Consider the following 12,325-nt stretch of genomic DNA (forward strand, 5'->3'; position numbering starts at 1 on the left):
GCGAGCTGTAGCCTATTTATGAGTCTTTCATTAAAGAATGTGAAATAATGCTGTGTTTATTTGCTGCTTTTCATTAAATCATGTAGCTGTTCTTTAGGCTATGGCCTAAAATACATTTGTTAATATGGGCAAAATATTATAGTATAGCGTAGGTTACCGAATTTATGAAAGTAAACAGTTCATGCTAAGATTTTGGGATCTGGTAAAAGGCCGACATTTGTGCGTTCCAATTCAAAATAGACTGCCACATGACAAAATAAATGGAAACATTGTAACAATAGCCTCTATAATTAAAGGGATTGGAGTCCCTGCAGACGACACTACAGTGGTAGGCTTGATTACTGTTACGAATCCCTTTTGGCCCGACAGTATAGGGGGAGTAAAAGTGAGAACGAAATAACCACGACAACTGAAATCTACCGTCAAACTCAAGGTTTATTGTAAAACACACGGTAATGGGGGGGGGGGGCAGGAAAAGGGGCTGAGCTGGACCCAAGGAAAGAAATAAGTAAACAAAAACACCCCTAAGCTAGACTAGCCTATTTCAACACCAACTAACTAACTAACCAAAAATACAGTGGGTGGTCCCCCCAGTTCTAACTAGTGTATTTAACAAAGTCTACCACGGGTAGTGGATGCCCATGGGCGACTTGTCTTGGTTCCCCCTTTTCCCACCAGCAAACAAACAAACACCATAACCAAAAACAATACTCACAGGTGAGGACAAAGTGATATGGAGGTGCTCAAACAAAAGATAGCTCAATACATAAAGAGAGTGCAACAGAGAGATCTACAGACATGGCATTTACAGAGAGATTGAGCTCTAGAGCAAACAACTGACAGGGTTTTTAAACCAAGGGAAAGGAACTGTGATAGGGTAGGAAACAGGAGGAGGTGTGTCTTCTGATTGATGATTGGTGACTGATTGGGGAGTGATGATTTTCACCTGTGAGGGGAGAAGGAGAGAAAAGAAACACACACACACAGGATACACACACAGGATACTGGTATCCGTAACAATTACCAACAACGACGAGACAGCCTATAGGGAGGAGGTGAGGGCCCTCGGAGTGTGGTGTCAGGAAACAACCTCACAGTCAACGTCAACAAAACAAAGGAGATGATCGTGGACTTCAGGATACAGCAGAGGGAGCACCCCCCTATCCACATCGACAGGACAGTAGTGGAGAAGGTGGAAAGTTCCTCAGTGTACAAATCACGGACAAACTGAAATGGTCAACCCAGACTGACAGCATGGTGAAGAAGGCGCAGCAGCGCCTCTTCAACCTCAGGAGGCTGAAGAAATTTGTCTTGTCACTGAAAACACTCACCCACTTTTACAGATGCCGGGCTGTATCACCGCCTGGTACGGCAACTGCTCCGTCCACAACCGTAAGGCTCTCCAGAGGGTAGTGAGGTCTGCACAACGCATCACCGGGGGCAAAGTACCTGCCCTCTAGGACACATACACCTCCCGATGTCACAGGAAAGCCAAAAAGATCATCAAGGACAACTACCACCCGAGCCACTGCCTGTTCACCCCGCTATCATCCAGAAGGCGAGATCAGTACAGGTACATCAAAGCTGGGACCGAGAGACTGAAAAGCAGCTTCTATCTCAAGGCCATCAGACTGTTAAACAGCCATCACTAACATTGAGTGGCTGTTGCCAACATACTGAGTCAAATCTCTAGCCACTTTAATAATTAAAAATTGGATGTAATAAATGTATCACTAGTCACTTTAAACAATGCCACTTTATATAATGTTTACATACCCTACATTACTACTACTATACATATGTATATACTGTACTCTATACTTTCTACTGCATCTTGTCTATGCCGTTCGGACATCGCTCATCCATATATTTATATGTACATATTCATTCCTTTACACTTGTGTGTATATGGTAGTTGTTGTGAAATTGTTAGATTACTTGTTAGATATTACTGCGCGGTTTTGTATTCAGATAATTGATTCGACTAGATCAGATCACACCTAGCCTACTGGTGAATCAGCTCATAGTTGTCTGGACACTTTCCTATGTGCAGCGCATGTCAGTCATATTTCCTTATATATTTTAGAATATAACTGGAAGCCTATTGATACAGACTTTACATATTGGTGCTGATCACTAATATTCCTCAAATCTCTGGAATTATTTAGTATGCTGCCGACAAACAGCTGGGCAGAATATCTAATAATTAGCCTATCCTAAAAACTCATCACGACTATGCTGAAAATTAATGAATTTGTACAGCCCTTGCTAAAGCCAATTATGACGTTTGAGTAGGCTAGGTTTATTCAAGGAAATATAATGGGCCTAGTTTCATTATATTGATAAATAGATTTTATAGAGCAAATTGAAAGAACATTCATTATTACAAGATTGAAATAACTTTGTTGTGTATTAATGAATATATTGGTAGGCTTATGAATTAGATTTTTTAAGTTATTCGCCCAAATCCGGTTTTATTTATTCTGTATTTTATTTGATTTCACCTTTATTTAACCAGGTAGGCCAGTTGAGAAATGTTCTCATTTACAACTGCGACCTGGCCAAGATAAAGCAAAGCAGTGCGACAAAAAACAACACAGAGTTACACATGGAATAAACAAAAGTACAGTCAATAACAGTAGAAAAATCTATATACAGTGTGTGCAAATGGAGTAAGGAGGTAAGGCAATAAATAGGCCATAGTAGCGAAGTAATTACAATTTAGCAAATTAACACTGGAGTGATAGATGTGAAGATCATGATGTGCAAGTAGAAATACTGGTGTGCAAAAGAGCAAAACATGTTAATAAAAACAATATGGGGATGAGGTAGGTAGTTGGATTGGCTATTCACCAATGGTCTGTGTACAGCTGCAGCGATCGGTGAGCTGCTCAGATAGCTGATGCTTAAAGTTAGTGAGGGAGATATAAGTCTCCAATTTCAGCACTTTTTGCAATTCTTTCCAGTCATTGGCAGCAAAGAACTGGAAGGAAAGGCGGCCAAAGAAGGTGTTGATGACCAGTGAGATATACCTGCTGGAGCATGTGCAGGTGGGTGTTCTTTTAGTGACCAGTGACCTGAGATAAGGCGGAGCTTTATCTAAAAGGAAGGCAACGAATGCAGAGCATTTTATTCAATATTCTGCCTAATAAACAAGTGTATTTTAACTTCATAAGTGAACCAATATATAAGAGCCTTCAGACAGGTTAAAACTAGTTTTTCCCATGGAGAAATATGACAGCCTTCACTTCCCCATGGCGCCACCAGCCAGCTGGCGTTCCTCAGCCAATCGCGCACACACAGATGAGAGTTGCCAACAAAGGAGTTCACTTCTGCTGTAGCCTTTGCTGTAAAATATAACTTGTTGCGGTGGTGCTTTGGGGGATGGTGTAGTACAAGGTGTGTACAGTAGGTATGGGGAAGGGTCTCTCTCTCTTGGGGGATGGTGTAGTACAAGGTGTGTACAGTAGGTATGGGGAAGGGTCTCTCTCTCTCTCTCTCTCTCTCTCTTGGGGGATGGTGTAGTACAAGGTGTGTACAGTAGGTATGGGGAAGGGTCTCTCTCTCTCTCTCTCTCTCTCTCTCTTGGGGGATGGTGTAGTACAAGGTGTGTACAGTAGGTATGGGGAAGGGTCTCTCTCTCTCTCTCTCTCTCTCTCTCTCTTGGGGGATGGTGTAGTACAAGGTGTGTACAGTAGGTATGGGGAAGGGTCTCTCTCTCTCTCTCTCTCTCTCTCTCTCTCTCTCTCTTGGGGGATGGTGTAGTACAAGGTGTGTACAGTAGGTATGGGGAAGGGTCTCTCTCTCTCTCTCTCTCTCTCTCTCTCTTGGGGGATGGTGTAGTACAAGGTGTGTACAGTAGGTATGGGGAAGGGTCTCTCTCTCTCTCTCTCTTGGGGGATGGTGTAGTACAAGGTGTGTACAGTAGGTATGGGGAAGGGTCTCTCTCTCTCTCTCTCTTGGGGGATGCTGTAGTACAAGGTGTGTACAGTAGGTATGGGGAAGGGTCTCTCTCTCTCTCTCTCTCTTGGGGGATGGTGTAGTACAAGGTGTGTACAGTAGGTATAGGGAAGGGTCTCTCTCTCTCTCTCTCTCTTGGGGGATGGTGTAGTACAAGGTGTGTACAGTAGGTATGGGGAAGGGTCTCTCTCTCTCTCTCTCTTGGGGGATGGTGTAGTACAAGGTGTGTACAGTAGGTATGGGGAAGGTCTCTCTCTCTCTCTCTCTCTTGGGGATGGTGTAGTACAAGGTGTGTACAGTAGGTATGGGGAAGGGTCTCTCTCTCTTGGGGGATGGTGTAGTACAAGGTGTGTACAGTAGGTATGGGGAAGGGTCTCTCTCTCTCTCTCTCTCTCTCTCTCTCTCTCTCTTTTTTAAACATCCTATACAGTAGAATTGCTTTTAGTCTATTCTGTACAGTATGAATAAGAGTGAGTAGGAGTCAATTGAATAAAAAAATGTATGCCTGAGATTCTAAAGCTTTTCATTTTGACTAGTTCGTTGAGGTAGTACATTGAATAGTCCTGCATTCCCCCAATGTTATCTCCCATCCCCGAAGATAGCGAGTCAGCCCTATATACTGGGACAAGTTGTCAGAGTTATCTCCTGTCTACGTTTTGATCTCTACATTTTGGTTATTTTTTCCCCATGGAAAAACCATAACCTTCAGGCTATGCCACATCAGAAGTGGCATCCTGGGCATTCACTGGGAATCTACAATATTGTCAAGGCTGTTTAAAACTAAATTGGATGAGTATTTTTAAGTCTAAAATATATTCATGTCTATTTTTCACGTTATTGTATTATTATTATTATTATTATTATGATAATAGCAAATACTGTGTCATCAAAAAGTGAATCCCATCATCAGATAGAAAGACACAGAGGGAGAGAGAAGGAGAGAAAGGGGATAGACAGAAGATCTGAAATAGATTTCCCTTGTCTTGAAAACATGTAGATTTGTCAATGATCTGCACATCTTGTTTTCTCAGAGCCCCTGCAGTGATCTTTAAAGAGAGAGAATGGCCTGCAAGGCAAGAAATAATGACAAGTAACATCACTCTGATCTGTGAATGCCAGTATTGATATTTACTTCAGATCAATTGGGGAAAAGTGTCTGAGAAAGTCTGCAAAGAGCAAGTGTTTGGCATTGAGGCAAAGTGCAGCATTAGGTAGAAAAATAATAATAACTGCTATCATGTTTTTTAAATTTAGAATAACCGCAATCATATCTACTACCACCCTGAATGTAGAGTGCAGTAATAACCAAAAACCTTGACTAGAATGACATATAAGGTTGGCTGGATATAAATGCTGATAACGTTTGTTTTTTATATATTTTTTTTTAATACGAAAAGCCAGAGGCACACTCTAACACTCAGACATAATTTACAAACGAAGCATTTGTGTTTAGTGAGTCCGCCAGATCAGAGGCAGTAGGGATGACCAGGGATGTTCTCTTGATGAGTGTGTGAATTGGACCATTTTCCTGTCCTGCTAAGTATTCAAAATGTAACGAGTACTTTTGGGTCTTAGGGAAAATGTAAAAAGTACAATATTTTCATCAGGAATGTAGTGAGGTAAAAGTAAAAGATGTCAAAAATACAAATAGTAAAGTATTGTACAGATACCTCCCAAAACGACTTAAGTAGTACTTTAAAGTATTTTTACTTAAGTATTTTACACCACTGGTGCCAACAGAGGGGAAATCAGCAAACCAGCAGACAGACACTCAGGGCACAGAGGACCAGAGCTAACCATGTGTAGTCCAGAGGGACAATAGCACTAAGTGTATAGAAATGTCCTGATACTTTCCCAACCAGCGGCTACTACAGGGGCATCACTGTAGTACAATCCTCAGGGATAGACCACTAGTGTCTTTGATCTCCATTTCAAAGAGACACTGACTTCCCTCTCTTTTCACTCCTCCTCTCCCCATGCCTTGTTATATAATATAATCTATCTACTGGTACAAACCACAACTTGATCAATAGAATAAAATTCCACTCTAAACAAACAAATTGTGTTATGCACACTTAGGTATTTTCGAAGCGAAACCAAGGACGATGTAGACGTAACATACGTATCTTTACTATGATATGTTACATTTCATATGGTATAGTATGTATTCATTTGTGGATGTCCATCATTATTTTCGAATGATATGTCATGAATTACAATTTGTATGATATGTTAAGAATTTCAATTTGTTGTGGCTAACGTTAACTAGGCGTTAGAGGTAGGAGTTCAGGTTATGGGTTAAGGTAAGGGTTCGGAGTTAAGGTTATAGTTAAACTCAGGGTTAAGGTTAGGAGTTAGGGTTAGGGGTTAAGTTTGGGTGAAGGGTTAGCTAACATGCTAAGTAGTTTCAAAGTAGCTAAAAAGTTGTACGTGATGGGATTCAAACACGCAACCTTTGGGTTGCTAGACGTTCGCGTTATACACCCATCCATCCTCCATGACTAGCCTCCCTCCTTTGTAACTATGTTACTATTTTACATCTAGTCTTTGAGGCCAGGCTGATTACTCACAACTCCTTTTGTTTTTGCCTTAACTAACCTTACCAAGCATAACATATCATACTAATTTCAGTGTAACAGATTTACGTTTACTATGTTACATCTAGGGTTTGAGCCCATCCATCCTCTCAGACCAGCCTCCCTCCTTCTGTTTTTAGTTTAAATAACCTTCTATCTTATGTAACCATACCAAATGTAACATATCATGCTAATTTGAGTGTTACAGATTTACATTTACTATGTTACGTCTTTGAGGCCAGGCTGATCCCTCACACCTCCATTGTTTTTGGCTTAAGTAACCTTCTGTAACCATACCAAACGTAACATAGCATACTAATTTAAGTCCCACAAATGTACTTTTACTATGTTACATCTAATCTTTGAAGCCAGGCTGATTCCCCACACTTCCAAACAAAATCCAATTCCAGCACATTCTCCATTCTGCTCTTCATTTTGTAAATGAATTACATTGGAAAGGTGGAGAAACAAGCTGGCATGTTTCTCCATGCTCTCTGTCTCTGACCTTTCCATGCTGTTTATGTGTAGTGAGACTTAATTGTACAGAGTGAGAGCCAGCCAACCAGTAGGCCGCACATCATCAACAGACTGGGAATTAAACAGGCAGTGAATCCAGCAATCTGGAGGCTGCCTGGGAGAGAATGGGCTGTTTAGATTCAACGTGGGCCAATTCATGTAAGACAGAGGCCTCTCTGCATGGAAAAACAACTATCCAGTTGGTACAGGGATGGAAAGGGAAGAGGCTTTTAGCATAACTCATTTAAACCCTAAGGGGAGTCAGACAATCAAAGCTCATCAATGTTATTTTTCCTCATTGTGTGTGCAGCTGCTGCAATATATGTCTATCACCACCGGCTGTACATAGATGCATTGTGATTGCAACATTCAGACAGTAGAGTCACATGAGGAATTTCTTTATGAAAAGTTAAAATTATTTATTATGTGTACAAATAAACAAAATTAAGAGAGAAAACAATATTGTTTGTTCAATTTACCATGGTGGCTGATGAACCTCAAATATTGAAGAAAAATAATTGACAGAAATTATTTAGCAGAAAAATGAATGGGTTGCATTTACTCAACACTTTTCATTTCCTAGGTCTCATGAACTACCTATAAGTTGAACCTATGATCTTACTGTGGAGACAAATGTTGCCAGGTCTGTCATGCTGTAGTTGATTTTGATTATGAGGACCAGAGTACCAAATAATCATATGTCTGTGTATTTGTCAGGTAAACCAACATGATGACAAACGTGGCCTTCCAGCTTGTTGTATATGTAATTACAGATATGTGGTCCGATTCAGGAAACTAGGCATATGTCGAAAGTCACAACTTCACAGGAGAGCCTTTTGGGTTTCTTTTTTTAATCAAAATGCGTTTTCTTTTGGCAGAAATGTCTTCTTGAACATGTAAACTTTCATGTGACTTAATATCAAATCTGTAAATACTGTACGAATAAAATTGTTAAATTACGAGCATAGTTGGTTTAGCCACAGAAAAAGGTAGCAACCTTCCCGCTAGCCATTATTGGCTGAGATAATGAGTGGGCTGGACATGCCGAGAGATGAGTTTGGATTGGTCGGTGTTGCATCTTGTGTCTATAAAATGAGCTGCTCGTCATGCATAAATAATAATTTCTACTGCATTTGTTTTGGGAAAGATATTAGGTTAGCCATGGAGAACTGCAAATACAGTATGTTTCTGCTGCTCTCAATAACATTGCTGCCCTGAATTTATCAGGCGCTATCGACAAAGGTCAGTGGGAAAAAGTTGTGATGGACTACTTTCTGGACTACTTTCTAGACAAAGATCGTGCCATGCAATGCTGACTCTCTCATTTCATAACACGTTTTGAAATCAGTGGAACAACGGGCCAAACAAGTTATGCAAACTAAACGGATACAACACAGGATGTCTTATAAAAGGGGTTGCAGTCGGCCATGAAGCTTTCTTCCATACAGGTAAGAATCTAGCTACAGATTCATATATTATACGTTTCTAATTTTGTCCGAAAGTTGATTTCATTGCAAGCTAAAGCTTCTCTTTTAGCTAGCCAGTTGGAGTTCGATGGCTGCTAACTAACAATGAGCCTAACGTTATTTGGCTTGTTATGACAATTGGTTTGTATTGCTAGTAACATTACTCTGTGGATTGGGATTATAGTACATTTTTCTAGCTAACGTTAACGTGACATGTCTAAACAAAAGATGTTAGCTAGTCAGCTGACGTTAGATGGCTGGCTAGCTACAGTAGCTAACATTACCTGAATGAACTGTGTGTAGTGATGTTCTCAGAATGCCATTTCACATCTACTGTATAATAATGCTAAAATACTTGTATCTGGAATTTGTCTTTCAGCATTAATCAGTAGAACACACCTGCCACTAATTCCCAGTCATACAGTCATCAACAAGAGAGCTGGCCCAAGCAAGCAATGGCAGCAGCACAGTCATTATCTATATGAACCATTTCTTCACCAACTACGGAGTTGGGAAAACTCGTGTGGACCTGAGTTGTGATAACTGCAGTGGCCAAAACAAGTTTGTGCTCTGGTATTGTGCCTGGTGGTTCATGCACAAGCTCAACCAAAATCTGAACCTTCACTTCCAGATCACAGGCCGCACCAAGTTTGCCCCTGACTTGTGCTTTGGCCTCATCAAGCAACGCTTCAGAAATACCAGAGTAAACACTTTGTCTGAGATTGGTGGTGATGTGAAGTACAGGGGTCAGGTAAAAATAATATTATTTTTATGAGGTTATTCTTATCTAAACTTGGGAGGTGAATTGATGTTATCCAGGGTTGTAATGTCTTCTGATTTTTTGTTATTCCCTGTTTCACAGCGTCAATGCTCCGGAGCATGGTGTTGTTGCCAAGGAGTGTTCAGACTGTCAGGACCAGGTTTCAGCTGCTGCGCAACGCTGACATCCTTACTTCCATAGATTGTCTGCCTGTAAAAGCACCACCTAGACACAGCTAGACAAACTATATTTTTGACAAGATCAGGGAGTTTCGTGCCCTGCACCAAAGTCAAGGGCAGGACAGAAACAGACTCTCCGAATATAGATTCACTTGTTCATGCATGGTTTGGACGGGCCAGTCAACAGCACTATCTGTAGTGCCTCTATTCACATGACTCTCTCCCAACACACACGCCATATGTTGCTGCTATTTTTTTTATTCTGCTGCTCAGCCACTTTACCCCTGATTGTATGCATATAACTACCTTGTCTATCACTATCGTTATTCTTCTTATACGTACTGTATATTTTATTTATATTGACACTATCTATTTCTGATATTGCTACTATGCAAGTAACCATTTGGCTGTACCGTTTACACCTTCTGTAGAGACTATCCACTTCGCAATTTAGCAGAATATTCATATGTTTGGTCGTAACATGATTTTGTGACCATAAAATTATCATGTGACCATATCAAGTCTCCACCACTTAAATATATTGCGAATGCATTTGTTTATGTACTGTACATGTGCATCTCACTCAGGTTTCAACTCGGGTTGCATGACCTTCACTTATGTATGGAATACTGTGATAAGTGTAACAGTATATAAAGTATGCTAATGTTCTGGTGTGAAGGCATTTGGGCAGTGGTGTAAAGTACTTAAGTAAAAATTCTTTAAAGTACTTAAGTAGTGTTTTGTTGTATCTGTACATTACTATGTATATTTGTCAACTTTCACTTCACTACATTTGTAAAGAAAATAAATGTACTTTTTACTCCATACGTTATCCTTGACAACAAAAGTACTGAAGAAAAAAAAATTTGACAGGAAAATTGTCCATTTCAAACACTTCTCAAGAGAACATCCCTGGACATCCATACTGCCTCTGATCTGGCAGACTCACTTAACACAAATCCTTTGTTTGAAAATTATGTCTGTGTTGGCTATCCATCAATAAAAGATAATACAATTGTGCCGTCTGGTTTTCTTAATATAAGGAAGTTGATACCTACAGTTGAAGTCAGAAGTTTACATACACTTAGGTTGGAGTCATTAGAACTCGTTTCTCAACCACTAAACAAATTTAGTGTTAACAAACTATAGTTCTGGAAAGTCAGTTAGGACATCTACTTTGTGCATGACACAAGTCATTTTTCCAACAATTGTCTACAGACAATATTTCACTTATAATTCATTGTCTCACAATTCCAGGTCAGAAGTTTACATTAAGTTGACTGCCTTTAAACAGCTTGGAAAATCCCAGAAAATGATGTCATAGCTTTAGAAGCTTCTGATAGGCCAATTGACATAATTTGAGTCAATTGGAGATGTACCTGTGGCTGTATTTCAAGGCCTACCTTCAAATTCAGTGCCTCTGCTAGACATCATGGGTAAATCAAAAGAAATCAACCAAGACCTCAGAAAATAATTGTAGACCTCCACAAGTCTGGTTCAACCTAGGGAGCAATTTCCAAACGCCTGAAGGCACCACGTTCATCTGTACAAACACCATGGGACCACGCAGATGTCATAGCGCTCAGGAAGGAGATGCGTTCTGTCTCCTAGAGATGAACGTACTTTGGTGAGAAAAGTGCAAATCAATCCCAGAACAACAGCAAAGTACCTTGTGAAGATTCTGGGGCAAATGGGTACAAAAGTATCTACAGTGGGGCAAAAAAGTATTTAGTCAGCCACCACTTGTGCAAGTTCTCTCACTTAAAAATATGAGAGAGGCCTGTAATTTTCATCATAGGTACACTTCAACTATGACAGACAAAATGAGAAAAAAAATCCAGAAAATCACGTAGCATTTTTAATGAATTTATTTGCAAATTATGGTGGAAAATAAGTATTTGGTCAATAACAAAAGTTAATCTCAATAATTTGTTATATACCCTTTGTTGGCAATGACAGAGGTCAAACGTTTTCTGTAAGTCTTCACAAGGTTTTCACACACTGTTGCTGGTATTTTGTCCCATTCCTCCATGCAGATCTCCTCTAGAGCAGTGATGTTTTGGGGCTGTTGTTGGGCAACACAGACTTTCAACTCCCTCCAAAGATTTTCTCTGGGGTTGAGATCTGGATACTGGCTAGGCCACACCAGGACCTCGAAATGCTTCTTACGAAGCCACTCCTTCATTGCCCGGGCGGTGTGTTTGGGATCATTGTTATGCTGAAAGACCCAGCCACGTTTCATCTTCAATGCCCTTGCTGATGGAAGGAGGTTTTCACTTAAAATCTCACGATACATGGCCCGATTCATTCTTTCCTTTACACGGATCAGTCATCCTGGTCCCTTTGCAGAAAAACAGCCCCAAAGTATGATGCTTCACAGTAGGTATGGTGTTCTTTGGATGCAACTCAGCATTCTTTGTCCTCCAAACACGCAGAGTTGAGTTTTTACCAAAAAGTTATATTTTGGTTTCATCTGACCATATGACATTCTCCCAATCTTCTTCTGGATCATCCAAATGCTCTCTAGCAATCTTCAGACGGGCCTGGACATGTACTGGCTTAAGCAGGGGGACACGTCTGGCACTGCAGGATTTGAGTCCCTGGCGGCGTAGTGTGTTACTGATGGTAGGCTTTGTTACTTTGGTCCCAGCTCTCTGCAGGTCATTCACTAGGTCCCCACGTGTGGTTCTGGGATTTTTGCTCACCGTTCTTGTGATCATTTTGACCCCACGGGGTGAAATCTTGCGTGGAGCCCCAGATCGAGGGAGATTATCAGTGGTCTTGTATGTCTTCCATTTCCTAATAATTGCTCCCACAGTTGATTTCTTCAAACCAAGCTGCTTACCTATTGCAGATTCAGTCTTCCCA

General features: G+C 40.6%; 1 protein-coding gene and 1 long non-coding RNA gene across 4 annotated transcripts in view; one reads left to right on the forward strand and one right to left on the reverse strand.

Moving 5' to 3' along the window:
* The window catches only part of LOC115105509 (delta-sarcoglycan-like), a 325,069-nt gene that overhangs the window by 59,591 nt on the left and 253,153 nt on the right, over positions 1-12,325 (reverse strand). The gene's annotated exons all lie outside the window — the stretch shown is intronic.
* LOC115105511 (uncharacterized) lies at positions 8,201-10,472 on the forward strand. Its single transcript, XR_003859872.2, has 3 exons — positions 8,201-8,500; positions 8,898-9,269; positions 9,381-10,472. It is a non-coding gene; the product is annotated as an uncharacterized LOC115105511 (long non-coding RNA).

The sequence above is a fragment of the Oncorhynchus nerka genome, linkage group LG22 (genome assembly GCF_034236695.1).
Source record: "Oncorhynchus nerka isolate Pitt River linkage group LG22, Oner_Uvic_2.0, whole genome shotgun sequence".
In the NCBI taxonomy this organism is placed as follows: domain Eukaryota; kingdom Metazoa; phylum Chordata; class Actinopteri; order Salmoniformes; family Salmonidae; genus Oncorhynchus; species Oncorhynchus nerka.